This window comes from Aotus nancymaae, unplaced genomic scaffold (assembly GCF_030222135.1).
Source record: "Aotus nancymaae isolate 86718 unplaced genomic scaffold, 86718_ANA_hifiasm-v0.15.2.pri h1tg000014l, whole genome shotgun sequence".
Classification (NCBI taxonomy): Eukaryota; Metazoa; Chordata; class Mammalia; order Primates; family Aotidae; genus Aotus; species Aotus nancymaae.
The window spans coordinates 118,902,674-118,921,313 of NW_026988425.1; the positions used below are offsets into that span (position 1 = coordinate 118,902,674).

At 41.4% G+C, this 18,640-nt stretch overlaps 1 non-coding gene across 1 annotated transcript; it reads right to left on the reverse strand.

Moving 5' to 3' along the window:
• Positions 1 to 14,345: 14,345 nt before the first annotated feature.
• LOC135275049 (small nucleolar RNA U13) lies at positions 14,346 to 14,448 on the reverse strand. Its single transcript, XR_010342767.1, has one exon. It is a non-coding gene; the product is annotated as a small nucleolar RNA U13 (small nucleolar RNA).
• Between the last annotated feature and the right edge of the window lie 4,192 nt (positions 14,449 to 18,640).

The following is an 18,640-nucleotide window of genomic DNA, read 5'->3' on the forward strand; positions in this document are numbered from 1 at the left end:
GTTTGCTACTCACTATGTTCATAGCTTCATATTGTAAATTATACCTTTAATTTGAATGTGCCCTAAAGCTCAGCAAAGAAGTGAAAAGGATAAACATCCATGTGGATGCAATTCTAAACAATGGTGATTTCAAATAAGAAACAGAAGAAAAAAAGAAGAACATTAATGGAAATAGAAAGAATTGATATGAGAAAACCAGGGTTTTTTTAAAGAATGTATTATATTTACGGAAAACGAGTTTTGAGGTAAAGGAGAAAAAATAGAATAAACTTTTCCAAATATTAGTGCATTTGGGGAGGACATCATTTGTACTTTTGTTGATATGTATATAAACAGAATTTGTTTTATCCACATAGACTGTTAGCTTCTTAAGAGTATAGAAAGTGTTTTACTTTAAAAATGAAGGATTGGCCAGGTGCAGTGGCTCATGCCTGTAATCCCAGCACTTCAGGAGGCCAAGACAGGTGGATCACCTGAGGTCAGGAGATCGAGACCAGCCTGGCCAACATGATGAAACCCCATCTCTACTAAAAAATACAAAAATTAGCTGGGAGTGGTGGTGGGCACCTGTATTCCCAGCTACTTAGGAGGCCGAGGCAGGAGAATTGCTTGAACCCAGGAGGTGGAGATGGCAGTGAACTGAGATGGCGCCATTGCACTCCAGCTTGGGGGATAGAGTGAGACTCCACCTCAAAATAATAATAATAAAAAATGATCATTTGTTCTTTTCAGTGCCTACCAGGCCTCCTGCCAAGAAGCTTAATACCTCTGATTAGGACAAAAAAGAGACCTAGAAGGTGTCAATGTTTATAGAAAAGTTCCTTCCAGGCATTCTTCCCAGGGACCCTCCTCTCCATCCTCTGTGCAACTACACACACACCCTTCTTGCAGCAGAAATTGTCCCCACGAGCACGTCTCCCGGGCACAATGCCTTTCATCCATCCTCTCCCTCAGAGGAGGGCTTTCCCAGCTTTGCTCCTGGTCTCTGAAAAATGCACATGCACTTTGCTGTTTGGAGAGTTGGTACTGCTGTGGTAGGCAAATGGCATGAGCTAGCACCGGAAGCCAGTTGAAGGCCCAACGGCATTTCCACAAAGGAAGCATGAGGGATAGAGATTATGTGTCAGAGTATGGTGAGTTCCAAGTTCAGCAGAAAGTGGCCACAGCTGTCTGCCCTCCTGAGGGGTAGTGGGTGCCAGGCCTGTGTACCTCAAGTGGGCATGGCACGATCAGTGCATTAACCCTTGGACTGATCAGAGAGAAAGAAGGGTCTCTGGAGAACATACAAGGAGGCCATGGAAAAAGTCTACAGGGTGTGGAATGCCACCTGCGAGAAAGAAAACCTACAGTAAGAGCATGGGTTATAGAGACATCATACACCAGTGAGAGAAAGGTACATTCAGGATACGTTCACTTCCTGCACCCTGGCTTCCTTATGCTGTCTGCTTGCCATTCCTGCAGACAGACTCCTCTCCCGGACTACGGCACGTGGGAGGGGTGAGGCGTGAACAAACAGAACGAGAAGCCTGTCCAACCTTTGATGACCTGATATGGGCGGGACTCTATCTCCTCCAAAATTCATGTGTCTCAAACCCAACCCCCAGCACCTCAGAATGTGACTATATTTGGAGACGGGGCTTTTAAAGAGGTAACCAAGGTGAGACAGGCTCATATGGCTCCAATCCCATAGAACCGTGTCCTTATTAGAAGAGATCAGGACGCAGATACACATAGAGAGAGGACCAGGTAAGGACATGGGGAAGGCACGTATCTGCAGGCTGAGGAGAGAGACCGAGGAGGAACCAAAGCTGCCAACGCCTTGATCTTGGTCTTCTAGCCTTGAGAATGGTGAGAGGACACGTTTCTGTTGCTTAAGGCTCCAAGACTGTAGTAGTTTGTTAATGGTGGCCAGAGCAGACTAAAATGTAACTGTAACCCTCCCAGCCCTTCACCCACCTTATACTCCTTCGGTGCTTAATTACAGTTCCTCGAGCTCACCATGTGGTCTCCTCCTCTAAACGCTTGCATAGGCTGTTCCTTCTGCTTGGAATGCCCTTCCCTCCCTTTTTCTTCAGTGGGCTACACCTACTTATATCTTAAAATCCCGTTAGTGTCACCTCCTCCAGGAAGTCCTCAGAGAATACTCTCTCACTGACTACCTCCCAACTCCCTCCCACCTGCTTCCCTTCTCCACCTCAGCCAGCCTCTGCCCAACCTAGCATGGATCGCACTGTGGAGAGCACTTACTGTGCTTCTTTCTCATTAGCCTTTCATTTCTATATTTTTGCCTCCTAAAAGAGCCAAGCCCAGAGTGGTCAGTAACTATGAGGAAGAGAACAAACAAGTGAGGACACAAGAAGAAACGCTTCCTCACTGGAGCTGCCCAACAGGTATGGGACAGGAGAAAACGGCAAGAAGAGCCCCTAAGCATTAGGGGGAAAGGAGAAAATGGACACGGTAGTGGCAGTACTGCATCTAGCCAGGCAGGGCTGAGAGCAAGAGGGATTGCCTAGAGCCTGGCTACTCAAAGTGTGGGCCCTGGGCAGCAGCACAGGCGTTACCTGGAAGGGAGAGGGGGAAAGAGGGAGGGGGGAGAGGGGAGAAAGGGGGTGAGGGGAGAGGGGAGAAAGAGGGAGAGGGGAGAAAGAGGGAGGGGGCACATGGGGAGAAGGAATACAGAGGGGAGGGGGGAGAAAGGAAGAGGGAGAGAAGGGGAGAGGGGAGGGGGAGGGGGAGAAAGGGGTGAGGGGAGAGGGAGAAAGAGGAGAGGGGAGAAAGAGGGAGGGGGCACATGGGAAGAAGGAATACAGAGGGGAGGGGGAGAAAGGAAGAGGGAGAGAAGGGGAGAGGGGAGGAGGGAGAGGGGAGGAAGAAGGAGAGAAGAGACTCTCAGCCCAGATGTGCTGAATCAGAATCTGCAGTTTAACAAGCTCTGCAGGTGTGCGGCATGACTTGAGAAGAATTGGCTTATAATGGTATCAGAAGCCTAGAGTTAGACAATTTTAAGCAGCATTTTAGTATTCATATCCATTCCCCTTTTTATTGTATTTGGGGCTTTAGAAAGAAGGACTAAGAGGAACCATTGGCTCTAAAGATAATGCTGGTTATTTTCATTCTCTGGGAATCCTCGCACCATGGAGTCCCGCAGGGTGGGAGCATGGAGGACTCATGACTCGGCCAGGGAGCCGGGGAGAGGAGGAGAGGAAATCTGTTTTATCTTGTGTCTGATTGTTGTTTTGGCGGCATATCCGAATCTCAGAATGAAAGCTGAGATGCTGAGCTTATGGATCATAACTGTTGCCTGGATTTCCCTCTCCTAACTTCTGTTAAAATACCCAAGAAAAATCCAAAGAGGCTAACGGGACATAAAAGGGCTGAAAACCCAGGATCCTGAATATGGATGGCTGGTTTCTCAGGGAAATGACTCCTCACACAGGACAGATGGGATGACCAAGGAAGAGGAGTGCCTGCTTCCTCCATAGAAAGGAGAGAGGAAGTTTCTGCAGAGAGGACGGCGGCTGGTTCCCCAACCAAAAAGCCGGCCAGTCACCTCCTGGCTGCCCGAGGATGGCATTCTCATCTGGCCGAATTTATCTGTGCAATTGTAACTCTCAGAAAGGCATAGTGGGCCTCGGTGAAAGGGGTGGGTGGTTGCAGAGTATTCCCTGTGATGTGAAGTATAAGGATGAGAAACTTTTTTAAAATTATCTACTGCCGGGTAACAAGCCACCCCAGAATTTAGTGGTTTAAAACAATATGTATTTCGCTCAAGAATCTGCAGTCAGGAAAGGGCTTAGGAGGGAGAGCGGGACTCTGCTGTCAGCTGGGATCATCTAAGTCCCATTCATTTGGCACCTGGCACCTGGGCTACAAAGACAAACAGCTGAGGGCCAGAATAGCTGGGCCTCTGGGCATGTGTTGTGCGCTCTCTCCATGAGCTCTCTAGCATGACAGCCTCAGGGCAGCCAGACTTCATGCATGCATGCTCCCGGCTCCCAGTGTACCTGCCTCAGAGAGGAAGCCATGTGACTTTTATGACCTAGCCTCAGAAGTCAGCGGGGTTATTTCTGCTGCATCCTGTTGATGGAAGCAGCTACAAAGTTCCCTCTGGGCTCAAGGTGGGAGAACATAGACTTCACCTCTTGGTGAAGGATGTTCAACATCGCTTTGTTAGAAGAGCCAAGGAATTCGATATCTATTGTTGTGGCCACCTTTGGAAAACCCAATCTGCCAGATATATTGAGAGCACTGTGTCTTGGAATCAGGTCTTCCCATGCACTGTTTCAGGCTACAGAAAGTCTAGGGAATGTTTCAAAGTATTTAGTAATAAATTCACCTTCCATTGACAAAGAAACAGGGAAGCAAGAGAAATTCATGTCACAGTGTAACAGTACACATTGCTAGCTAGGCACCATAGCTTGCTCTCGAGTTAAACATTTAAGAGGAAGGTTCTGGCAGATTCAGAGGACAAACAATTTGGATAGCTATACCATTGCTGGAGAAGGAGTAAGTACATATGTGTTGGGGGAAGGTACAGAGATACATCAGTCTATGAAAAATATTCTGTAACATAACAAGAGACTCGTTAGACCAATGAGGCAGAGGAAAAGCACGCCTGCTTAAGAAAAAGCTAACTGCATAAAGCAGAAAAAAAACAAGTTAATCCTGCTTTTTTGTGTGTTCTTAATACTAGGCAGTATGTACTTTCTGAAGTAAGAATGAAATTGATGAAAAAGGTGACACTTGAGATTCTGAGACTGGAAAGGAAACTGACATGTAAGAATTGAATTCAGGTAAATTAAAAATAAAATTGAGGAATCAAAATTCAATTCTGATGCAGTGAAGAGCAGAACTGAAATCACAAGAAGCCAAATAAATAATGTAGAAAACAAGCTAAAGAAGTGTTCTTTCTATGCAGGGAAAAGAAACAAAAAATGATGACAGATAAGATAGATAATTTGGTTGATCAAAAATACTTACTCTACAGATAAGAAGGACCCGAGGGAAATATAACCAGTACAAATGATGCTGCTTTAACATGGAGAAAAATGGAGGAAAATCTTGAGCTGGAGAGAAATGTGCAAGTTAAAATACTACACCACATTCTAGGCGAAATTAAAGATGCACCAGGCATAATCTAGCAAATTTGTTCAAATGGAAAAGATTTTTAAAAATTCCACAAACATCCAGACAAAACAAATGTTATTTATGATAAAAATGAGAATAGGCTGAATTAAGGGAACGGCACGAGACTAGATGCCACATGAGAGACAAGTGACGTCTAAATGGTACTAGAAAGTGCTTCTGACTCAAGTTCAAGTGCTAATTTGCGAAGAAAACAAAAAAACATTCTTAGATATTCTAATCAAGGGTTCAAAAAAGATACCAACCATGCACTTTCCTCAAAAAAATTAAAGATACGTTCCAGTGAAACAACACGTTAAAGACAAAACTCAGTAGCAAAACTGGTTTCAAAAGAACTGTGACAATCCCAGCTAAACATACTAAACTCAGTTTGAAAAAGTTGTAAATAAAGAATCAGTACAGCTGGAAATTTTTCTTGAGATAGAATAAAAGTAACAAACAGGTCCGTAATTCTAAATGACATTGGCAAGAATGGAGGAAAGGGAGTGTATGTGGGAAAGCAGAGTACGAAATTTCTCACCTTATAAAGAGACAAAAGTTACGTCATTCATGAATTTGATGATTAGAGAATGTACGCATTCAAGTGCGATCTTAAAAAACAGAATTTGGGCCTGGCGCAGTGGCTCACACCTGTAATCCCAGCGCTTTGGGAGGCCGAGGTGGGCAGATCACTTGACGTCAGGAGTTCAAGACCAGCCTGGCCAACATGGCAAAAACCTGTCTCTACTAAAAATATAAAAAATTAGTTGTTGTGGTGCATGCCTATACTCCCAGCTACTTGAGAGGCTGAGGCAGGAGAATTATTTGAACCTGGGAGGCAGGGGTTGCAGTGAGCTAAGATCATACCACTGCACTCTAGCCTGGGCGACAGAGCAAGACTCTGTCTCAGACAAACAAACAAACAAACAAAAACTAGAATTCTCCACTCTCCCACCCCCCAGCCTCCACCTCTGCCTCCGGGTCTCATCTTCCACCCCCAAAATGTCTTTGTCTCTTTCTTTTTGTTTTGTTTGTTGTTAGTATTTTTTTTGGTTTTGCTTTCTGTTTTTGTTACATTTTTCTTTCTTTCTTTTTTTTTTTTTTTACAATTTTGAGGTCTTCGTGTTCAAGGAGAAGCTATTATATTTTGTTAAGAAAGTGGAGAGAAAAAACCAAGAGGCCACCATGCCTTTGTAAAGAAACAAAATTAAGTTTGTACTTTAAAAAAAAAAAAAATCTTTGAAGAAGTCAAAGAAAAATACATACTTATAGAAACAGGGAAAATAAAAACCAAGAAACATGTTAACAGAGGTTGAGTATCCCTTATCTGAAAAGATTGGGGCCAGAAGGGTTCTGGATTTGGGACTTTTTTAGATTGGGGAATATTTGTAGAGTGGATACCAGTTGAGCATCTTTAATCTGAAATCCTCCAATTAAGACTTCCCTTGAGGATCATGTTGGTGTTCAAAAAGTTTCATATTTTGGAATATTTTGGATGTTTGGATTAGGGATGCTTAACCTTTACTGGGGGGTAAAACAATATAATAGACAACATCACAGACTTTTGAGAGAAATACCTTATTTTGAAAATGGTTCAGGCACTTCCTAACTTTGGTCTTAGGGAAATTAACTTACTTACTTAAAACCTGAGTATTCTTGTTGTTAAAACTGGAAAAAAGCATACACTGCCTAGGGTCCTTGTGGGGATTGATTGTACAAAGAACATAGTTCAGTGTCTGGCCCAAGGATGAGTTGATAAATGAATTGTTGTAATTTGTTGCCATCATTGTTTTTTTCATGATTACTTATGATAAAAGATTAAAAATACTTGCATCTCCCTGTGTGTCTTTTTCTCAAGGAAGCTGTCCTGGCTTTGTTTTATGAATCCATTCCTCAATTGTATCTGCCATTTTAAAATTCTTTGATATGTATCTTGTTCTAGATTTCTGATCAATTCCACAGACTTTATTTTTATAATGCTCCTTTCTTTTCCCATGATAAAGTGTGAATTTTTCCTTGTTTTCTTGTCTGCAACTGATTTCTATGTCAGTGTTCAGACTCAGTTTCCCTGAGCCCTGTCTGAACAAAATCACAGCTACCTAGAATAATTACCCAGGATGAGAGGCTGGCCAGTTATAACAATAAATTTAAGTGACTTATCTTCCTATATTTAAAATACTAAGACTTCAGGATTGGGCTAGGAAAATCCAACTATGACCTGCTCACAAGAAACATATCCAAAACAAGAAGACACATATGAATTAAAAATAAATTAGTTCAACCATTGTGAAAGACAGTGTGGCACTTCCTCAAGGACCTAGAAATAGAAATTCCATTTGACCCAGCAATCCCATTACTGAGTATATACTCAAAGGAATATAAATCGTTCTATTACAAAGACACACGCACATGTATGTTCATTGCGGCACTGTTTACAAATGCCCATTGATAATAGACTGGACAAGGAAAATGTGGCACATATACACCATGGAATACTATGCAGCCATAAAAAATGATGAGTTCATGTCCTTTGTAGGGACATAGATGAATCTGGAAACCATCATTCTGAGAAAACTGACACAAGAACAGAAAATCAAACACCACATGTTCTCACTCATAGGTGGGTGCTGAACGATGAGAATACATGGACACAGGGAAGGAAGCATCACACACTGGGGTCTGTTGAGGGGCCAGGGGAGGGACAGTGGGGGTATGGGGAGGTTGGGGAGGGATAACATGGGGAGAAATTCCAGATATAGGTGATGGAGGATGGAGGCAACAAACCACATTGCCATATGTGTACCTACGCAACAATCCTGCATGATCTGCACATGTACCCCAGAACCTAAAGTACAATTAAAAATAAATAAATAAATAAATAAAAGATAAAGATTTACTAGAAAAATACAAAGGAAAAAATAAAGGTATTAATGTTAACTTTATTCAAGACTGGGTACATACCCAAAAAATATGAAATAGAGCAAAAAAGTACACATAAAAATTTAAAATCTTCAGTGATATTTTATGCATTAAATATATAAAACAAAGCCGTGTAAGAAGAAATAAACAGAAAACAAATGTTTTATGTGAGCCTTTTATGGAACTACTGCTCTTTGACAGCAGGAAAAGACAAAATCGATAAGTTTTAAATGATATGTATTATATATAATTAAAATGTGTCTATAACAAAACCGATGAACATAGAAAAGATTTTCTAAAGATAGAAAATGAACCAATTATTAAAAATAGAATTAGTAAAGTTGGTGTATGAATTCATAAACTTTTTAACACAACTCTAGAGAATATAAAAAGTAGAACAGAAATATAAAAGTAAACAGTAGAATTTTAACAAATATGAAAATATTTGTTAAAGCACAATGTTAATAACTTTGAAAAGCTGAATTAAACAGACATTTTCATGGCCTACTTTACCTAACCTTAAGAAAAAGCATCATGAACTTAGAAGAAATCTGGAGATATATGTATATATATGTATTATATTACTTTCAAAGATGTCTCATTTTCTGAAAATTTCACCAGTGATAGCTTTCAGAATTTCAGAAAGACACATAGTACCATGTTATATAATTTTTCTAGATATATAAACCAAAGTTCAATGTATATTCAGTTTATGAAGTCAGCATAACACTGATCTAAAATTGACAATAGCACAAGCAAAAGAAAATAAATACTATCATGACTTTGCAATGACATGTTAAATATTGTGATGACAAGATGAAAAAAATGTGCCAATCAAAAAACAAACAATGTTTTTTTCTTACATGACATTGTGATTCTTAAATTTATATTAATAAATAACAAGCAAAAAACCAAGAATGTATTGAAAAAGGAGAATCAGAGCATTTCAAGTGTGTAGGCACATCCTCTGAGGTATTAAAATACATCACAAGCAGCTGTAACCAAAGCGGTGTGATACTAGCTCAAGAGCCAGTGGGCAGATTGATGGAATAGGGCAATGAACGCTGAAACAGACGCTAGTGTGTATCCAGCTTAAAGTAAGGACAACAAAAATGGGAAAGGCAGAGGTTGTTTTTCAAATGGTTAGGAAAATTGATTAACTCAAGTTATAGCTTCACTGTACAGCAGCCGAAGACAAAAACAACAATGAAAACAGATGGATTAAAGAACCCACACATAGACAAAAGCATTAGTAAATAACAAACTTCTGGACAGGGAACGATATTCTAAGCATAAAAGCAATGTAAGTAATGACAAAGGAAAAGTTAGATCGATCTTACTGTTACATAATTGAAAGTTCTTTACATCAAGGAACATGTTCATAACAACCAAATTACAAATTAGAAGAAGTAGCTGTAGTAACAGAGCAGAAAGATCATATTGAAAGAAGTGACTTCATCCTCAAAGAGCATGAAGTACTCTTACAAATCAATTAACAAAATACGCTAAAAGACACGGGCAGAGTATCCTCACAGAAAACTTAAATACAAAATATAATAATCAGGCAAAAATATTCACACTCACAACTAATCAAATCTAATTAAAACGGTTACAAGATACATTTTATTCACTCATTAAAATAGTAAAATATTTTTTAAAGAAAATTTCTGTGCTGGTGGAAGTTTGAAAAGACCTCCTAAAATAAATTGCGGACAGAAGTACAAGTCTGCACAAACTTTGTGAAAACTTATTTGGTACTTCCTATATATGCATCAGAGGCATTTGAACCAGAGCAACTCCATCTTGAATAAGGGCTTGGTAAAATAAGGCTGAGACCTGCTGGGCTGCATTCCCAGTAAATTAAGCCATTCTTAGTCACAGGATGCGACAGGAGGTCAGCACAACAAAGTCATAACGACCTTGCTGATAAAACAGGTTGCAGTAAAGAAGCTGGCCAAAGCCCACTAAAACCAAGATGGTGACGAAAGTGACCTCTGGTCACCCTCACTGCCACACTGCCACCAGCACCATGACAGTTTACAAATGCCATAACCACATCAGTAAGTTACCCTATTTGGTCCGAAAAAGGGAGGTGTGACTAATCCACCCCTTGCTTAGCACAGCATCAAAAAATAACCATAAAAATGGGCAACCAGAGCCAGGGGCTGCTCTGTCTATGGAGTAGCCATTCTTTCATTTCTTTACTTTCTCAATAAACTTGCTTTCACTCTATGGACTCACCTTGAATTCTTGCACGAGATCCAAGAACCCTCTCTCAGGGTCTGGATTGGGACCCCTTTCGGGTAATGTAAGTACTCAAATTACCATTTCCTTTGATTCAGTAATTTCCCTCCAATGAATCTAATCTAAGAAAATAATCAAACACATGAGCAAAAATAGGTATAATGCCTTGCTTATTTTTTAAATACTTATTAAATAATTATTTATAATACTGAAAAATTTGAAAAACATATGTTCATTAGTAGGGGACGGGCAAAATTGCTTTTTCAAGAAAAGACAGTATAAAGTCATTAAAAAAACTTTTCTAAAACTTTATGAGGGAAATGCTCTTAGTAAAATAAGTAACAAAAGGAGGATTTTGAATTATATGTAGGGTAGGATCCAGTTTTTGTTATGCCTGCAGACACATATTTAGGACAATGAATTCTGGAGTTAGAATCAAAATACCTGGATTTCAATCACAACTCACCACCTACGAGGTTAAGAACATGAATAATTTATATAACCTCACTAAGCCTCTGTTTACCCATCTTTAAAATGGTAATAATAAAACTCATCTCAGCATGCTGATGTGAGGAGTGAAGAATTATTCAATGTCAGGCGCCTAGTGTATAGCCTGGCTCATAATGGCAAGTTTTATATTCACATACATTGAGTTATTAAAATATATATATATGTATTAGAATTACAATTTATAAACATTTTCCTTAGTGTTAAAAAATGTATACACATTTTATACTGCATTTTTACCTAGGCTAATGGGCAGCCTTTAACAAATCTCTCATATACTCTGCCTCAGCTCAAAGGCATAAAATGAAACGTGGGCTGTTGTAAAAACCAAAATCCACCCTGCTAAGCTTACATTGAATAAGAGAATAGATGTGTGCCCCCGTGCTCACAGCTTTTTAGGTCTTTTCTCTGTAAGTAAATCTCCCATTTCCTTGTCCAGACTGCTAAGTATAAAGGCAGCGAGGGTATCTATGACACAACCCCAATGGTGGTGGCCACCCTCAATTTCCGCCGTCCTGTGCATGGAAGCTAAACTTATCTGTGGCCAGCGGAACCGTTGTGGAGATCCAGATCCCTTGAACAAATGGATTAGCAACTCTGAAGTTGTCAGTCAAGGACGATACACTTAAAAAACGTAAGAAAACCAAGATTTCCAGAACGAAATATACCAAGTTGAGATGGAGGAAAATCAGTGCTTCTGTCCTTTCATGGTTCATATTGAAGAGAAAGTGCAGAGGCCGCACCTCTCTCGCTTTGTATTCCTGTAGAGACAGATATGCAACTGATGGTGGAAGAAATATGAACAAAAGGAAATACCAGGTTCTTCAAAACTGAATCGTAAAACAGAAAAAAGTCTCTCTTTTCACAAGAAGTGAAGCCAGGCCCTCCTTGTAATAGAAGATTAACGTGCTACTGTCCGAAACAATTACTCCTCAGGGGCAAAAACTCTTATACGTGCATTTCCCGGGGGCCAAGAAGTCACCTGGGATGGGGGTTGAACTTGGAAATCGCTGTGATCAGGGCCACAATGAGATGCTGGAACAGAGACCAAGTACTGAGTCTTCGACCGTCAATGTGATGAGAAGCCAAGCACGAAGGCAGATTAATATCAGGGCTGGAACTGTGAAATAGATACGGTTCAAGCTGAGGTCATTTGTTGTACTGATATATTAGAAAGTCTTAGAGGTCGATAAAAACCTCATCCTCTAAGAAGAGTCAGGTACAGCAATTTAATTATGTTAATAATATTAGGGAAAAAACCAACGTGAACTCACACCATTAAAAAGCAATATTTTTTCCTAGATAAGTGTTCCAACAGCAGTCGCATTATGGTCACTGCCTATGATCTGGACAGGAGGCAAGGAAATTAAATACTGGGAGGAAGAGGGCAGTTCCCTGGCAAAGGCCCCACCCTCAAGCCTGGAAGCCCACAGCCCTAAATGAGAACAGGCATTCCTGTTTCCATGCCCAAATGTTGCCTTTTAGCCTGTCATGCCCCCCTATCCTGTACCCATATAAATTCCAAACTCCAGGCTCCATGAGCAGAAGAGCAGAGGAGCAGAAGAGCTACATGGCAGAGAAGGAGGGAAGAGAAGGAGCATCTGAGCGTCGAGAGTTCAGCTGGGGACGGTTGGAGGGGAGATAGGCTGCCGGATGGCTGAACTCCAGGGGAAGATATTCTTTCCACTCCATCTTGTCTCCAGCTCCCCATCCATCCTGCTGAGAGCCACCCCCATTTGTCCATGTGACCTGATTCTTCCTGGATGCCGGTCAAGGACTTGGGTACCAAGAGGGCAGTTAGCTGGTTAACACTTAAGCCATCTGTGGATGGCAGGGACAAAAGAGCACTGTAACACATCCACTTGGGCTTTGGGAGTCACAGGCACCCACCCCTGGATGCTACTATGGGGGTGAAGCCCAAAAGCACTCACCTGGCTCCTGCACCCACCCATCTGCGTGCTCCCCCTCCCATAAGGGGTTTGAGCCATGAGGGAACACACAAGCCACGCCCCTGTCACATATCCTGCAAGGGGGTCAGGGAACTCTCCCATTTCAATAGCATTTTGGTCACTGCATATACTCATATGAACTCCTAAATGTCCAGATTTGGGTTAGCACTCCTGGATCACACATACACACACAGTAGCATGAACCCAGAATACTCTACTGTCTCCAGAATGCAGAGATAGTTTCAAAAATGCCAGAGGCAGTGCTGAAAGGACGAAGGAGCCAGTTTCAAGGTCTCCTGCTGGCCAAGTTAAAATTTGAGCATCAAAAAAGATACAATAATTGCAGTTAACTGAAATATGATGAGTTTGTGAAAGGCCAAAATTTTATAATGACATTCAGAAAAAAGTTAATATATATTAAAGGTAATTAGGATGAATGTAGAAATTTGGCTATCATGGGATGTGTTTAATTTTTTATTAATTTTAATGAGGAAATTAATATAAATTAGTTTTTTATTTCATCTATTAACTCTGTTTGGTTTTAAAATATAAAACTCATGTCAAGCTGTACAGCTAGAGAAGAGGCAGTACAGGAAACAGAGTTAGCCAAATCGCCCAGGGAAAATATACAGAAACTCTACCAAGAACAGGAGGGCCTTTCAAGCACCAGTGGTCACACACAATAACTAGAAAAAGAATCGAAACTGTGTTCCAAGATGATGCATCAACAAATACCTTAAAGGGGAGAGTTCATTGTGCTACCCCGGTTCTACCCGTCCTGAGAGATGAAACCTATGGATGGTCCCACTCAGGATGAGACACGTGAGGCAGCCATACATTTTAAATCACACCAATAAACCAGGCCCAGTTATCACAATGACGGGACAATGAGGGCCAAGACAGACGCCAGTGTCTGATAGGGAAACTCCAGGCTGCTAAAAACTAAAACCCGTGGGGAAAATGTAGACTTATTTTTTTTTTAATTGATTTGAAAAGTCAAGATTAACTTAAGAAGAAAGTTTCAGCCTGAAGTCCATGGTTTGGATTTAGATAGTCTTCAGAGAAACGATCTGACCTGATGCCCTAACCAGGAATCAATGGTTCAACCAGATCCTACAACCTTGGCTGTCTAAGTGGATACTCCATTTCTTTTTGGTCTGGATAAGAATACCATGACCTTGAGATTTTTAATTAAGTATGGCCGTAACCTTAGGTAGTATAGGTGTAGTATGAAAAATAAAGAAATGGGGAAGGAAACAAGATGTTGACATTTCAGGAAAAGACATGGGTATTAGGAACATTTTTCATAATCATTGTATTTGTGTATGTTTTGTGGTTTGATGTGTTTGAAGTGCTTCAAGGAAGGGCTTGGAATACAGGGGCTAAAAAATTGTCCTTTAAAACAAATGTCAGGGAAGAATTTTTATTGAGTCTTTCAAGATTAGTTTCTATTGCATTGAAAGCAGAACCAGACTATAGTGGGTTGAGGAGCAGATGGAAATGGTTAAGGCTAGGGTGAGGCAAGACCCTGGGGGCTAAACATAAGGGAACGGGGAGTGCCAGAATGAAGTAATCAAGACAAACAATTTTTTTATTTTTTCATGTCAGATAGATAATGCCCTACTTCATAAAAAGATTTGAGGGAGACACATTGTACACATGGGCATGAAAACCCAACCATTATGCTTATAAACCACAAAAGGATCAGGGTTCATATTTTAAGACAGTGTTTTTTAAAAGTCAAAATTAACGTAAAAAAAAGTCTATAATAAACAAAATGTCCATATGACATACTGGCAGGATGAAAACAAAGAGTGTAGGTGCCCATAATAGGTCCTTTAAGAAGCTGTCTGTGTGCAAGAAAGAAGGGAGCTTGGACTGGAAGGAAAGCCAAAGTCCACGGAGGTGGGCTGGCTCGCAGGTGGGCTGGCTCGCAGGTGGGTTGGCTTGCTTTCTGCTTTCAAGATGGGAGAATCTTGAACATATGCCAATGCTTAGGTAATTGCCCAAGAATCTTTTCTCATTCGACATTGTAATTACAGGGAGGCAGAGGAATTTGGGCACTCCGGTTGGAGATATAGGACAGATGAATTCCTCCTTTGTGTATGGTATTGGGGTGAAGGAGGAGAAAAGCTTTCATGGGACAGTGGGATGTCCTGCCTCAAATGACAAGCAGCTGTATCCTCCTGAGAACACACAGGCCTTCTTTCCCTTTTTTCAGGCTGTGTTGATTTGATGAGCCTCTTTCCCCATACCCTGCTTAACTATCCTTATATTTCTGCCCAGGCTCACTTCTCTTTTCTTTCAGCTTCTTTCACTTTGCCAGGGTGGGATTAGGGAGAGAAACTCTACACCTTGTTACTTAAATTGCAGTCTGGGGACCACACCAGCTGGGAGCTTGCTAAAAACACACTCTCAGATCCTGCTTCACTGAGAAGCACCACTTATACTTCTGGCCTCAAACTTGCTCTGCACGGGAGGCACTTGGATGGTCTTCAAAAAACGCCAGTTGCTAGTTTTCCCCCTCCTGCTCCTGGATCCTGATTTAATGGGTTGCTATCACTACACTTCTCGGCGTGACTGGGACATAAGGATTCCTGAAAACTCCCAGGTGATTCTGGTGTTCAGCAAAACAGTAAAGTTTGAGAACCACTGCTCTACACCACCTAATTTTCTTTCCTAGCTTCTCTGTGGCCATTTTTGGGCAGCGAGAGGAAGGGCAGAGGAGAAAGGAAATAATTGTTTTTGTCTTTGATTTGGGATTATAGGTGGTGAGATCAACGATTTTCCCTCCAAGGGTCCTGTGCCTCAAACTTCACATTAAAGCCAATCAGTTATCTAGAAAGAGCAGTAGTTGTTAGGTTCCACATTGTCCCATCCCTGGGTTCCCACAGCCTGTGAATACAAGAGTATGTTCTCACCTGTCTTCATTTCCTTGAAATTCCAATGAGTACTCCAGTTTGGAACAATCTTTGTGTACTGGGGCACCAACTCTGCAGCTTTTCTTTCCAAACTTCAAAGTTTAGTTTTTAAATAAGAAGCTTATTTAGTCACATAAGCTTATGGGTTTTCCCAGGAAAAAGGGGAAGATTTAAGTTTAATCAAATTTGGAGGAGCTTTATTAGGGTCAGCTGGTTCACTATCGTTTCTCTGAATGTGCATCAGAACCACAATAGCCGAGTTCTTGGCTTTTTTTGATCGTGGAGGTAAGACAGCACTTTGTTCTGCTAAGACTGAAGTTAACAGTTGAGGTTACAGTGACTCATTCTGAGGCCTCCTTTCTTTTGTCAAACTAACTACAATTATTTGATCGAATAACTGGCAAACAGTATTGTTTTGGTCAAGGTTCTCCAGAGAAATAGAACCAATAAGACATATATATGTGTGTGTGTGTGTGTGTGTGTGTGTGTGTGTATTGTGTGTGTATGTATACACACACAATACACACATATATATATGGAGAGAGAGAGACAGAGAGAGAGAGAGAGAGAGAGAGAGATGAAGGATTTATTAGGGGATTTAATTCATTTAATTATGGAGTCTGAGAAGTCCCAATCCCAAGGCTTCAGAACCAAGGAAGCTGTCAGTGTAATTCTCAGTCCAAGCCCAAAGGCCCAGGAGCTGCTGCTGGGAGTCCAAAGGCCAGAGAAACTGGAGTTCTGATGTCTGAAAAAAGAAGAAGGGTCTCCTGGCTTTGGAAGTGAGAGGATGAGAATTTGACCTTACTGCACCTTTTCATTCCCTCCAGGTCCCCAGCCCATTGGATGGTGTCTGCTACATTGAGAGTGGATCTTCTCCATTCAAGCTCACCTACTTACATGCCAATCTCCTCCAGGAGCACTCTCACAGACACACTTAAGGCAGCCCAATTATTCTAATGAAATGCCAAATGAGTTGGGTTTCCCTTTCAGCAGAAGGGGGATGGGCTCAGTACCAGCTGAAGCACTGAGAATAAATAATGCTTTCCCAGCTATTTGAGTTCCTTTAATCCAGTCAAGTTGACATCCAAATCAACGCTCACAGTATTTCTGTCTTAGTCTGTTTGTGCTGCTCTAACAAAATAACTGCAGACTGGATAATTTATAGAGGACAAGCATTTATTTTCTCATGGTTCTGGAAGCTGGGAAGTCCAAGATCAAGGCGCCAGCAGGTTTGGTTGCCTGGTGAGGGCTGAGTCTGCTTCTGAGATGGTGCCTTGATGCCGCATCCTCTGGAAGGAAGGAACACTATATCCTCAGGGATAAAAGAACAAATGAGCCAAACACTGTGTGAAGCCTCTTTTATAAAAACCTCAATCCCACTCACAAGGGAGGAGCCCCATGGCCTAAACATCTCTTAAAGGCTCCACCTCTTAATGCTATCATATTGGCAACTCCTGAATTTTAGAGGGGACATATTCAAACCATAGCAAGTACAAACCTTAAAATGAGAAAAAGGAGGAAGAGTAAAGGGTAGAGAATAAGAAAAATAGGAAGAAGATGAAGATAAACAACACAACAAGCAGCTTTGATGCACAGAATATGTCTCAGACACGGAGCAGCACAGGCAGCTAGTAGGTGCCTGGCAGTCACTGTTTAAATGGATGAATGGATAGATGGATGATCGGCCACCCAGAGCTCTTTATCAAAGCCAAAGGCTCTTCTCTGAATGAAACAATCATGGTAGCATAGGGTAGGGAAATTCAATTTTCTAGAGAATAATGATTGACCTGGGGTCCAGGTGAAATAAGACAAAGGGCCATCTGGTGAGAAGTCCCCAACCCAACATAGGATTAGGCTACAGAGATGGCAGCTGTCCACACAAATTTCATTCCTGGTGACCACTTTTTCTATTTCTGTTTGATAATGGCAGACAAGTGACAAAGAAACAGCCCTCTGTAATGCTGTTGAGTCCCTGGATCGAATATGTCCCCGGTCCTGGGGAGAGATCTGCAAAGGAAGTTCCATGAATGGCACATTCCAGCCTTCCTGGCATTTAGGTCTGAGCGTCTCACAACCCAGGTACAAAATAGAGCAAAGACTGAAAATGCTCCTAGGAATTCATGTCTTTTGGTCACTTAGGATCAGCGAGCTGGGTTGAAAAGAAAGGAAATTTCATCTGGATGAGCCACAGTGTAACTGGGCATTTCTACAATGCAGTAAGTTGACAGGCTATTTACCATTTCCTTTCTTAAGAAACTCTTTTATAGCAGAGCTCTGAAAATACAAGTAAAAGTGTACTGATTTTTCAGTATATTTATAACAAACTAGGATTTTCAGAGTTTTAAGATGGTCCATTAATTGCAGGGCAATCCCTGGGTGCTATATGCAGTAGAGCCATACATGAGAAAAAGACACTATGAGATAGTGGGGAAAAGCCAAGGTGTGTTTTCCTGTCCTTTCTTCTCTATTCAACACAGAACACAATGCTTCTGTGACCAGATGGATAGTTTTTCCTCCCCACACACCAAGCAGTCAATTCTGCAGCCAGTTCTTCAGTGGACACCAGGTGGTTGTCCTCTAATTCAACTTAATTCTGGCACTATCTACCTGGAGATGGCATCAGATCCGACAGGTTGGGGGTTCAGCCCTGCAAGACTGCCCCCCACTTCAGATGCCAATCATAAACCCTAGTTTGTGGCCTTTCTCTCTACTGATTGGCTATAAATTGGGGTTTCCACAACCCCCTCCTGGAGTTTGATTAATTTGTTAAAGCAGCTCACAAAACTCAGGGAAACACTTTACTTATGTTTACAGGGTTATTATAAAGGACATTACAAAGGATACAGCTGAACAGCCAGATGGAAGAGATGCATAGTGCAAGGACTGTGGAAAAGGGCATGGAGCTGCCCTGTCCTCTCTGGGTGATCCACTCTGCAGGAATCACCACATGTTTAGCTTTCTGGAAGCTCTGTCAAA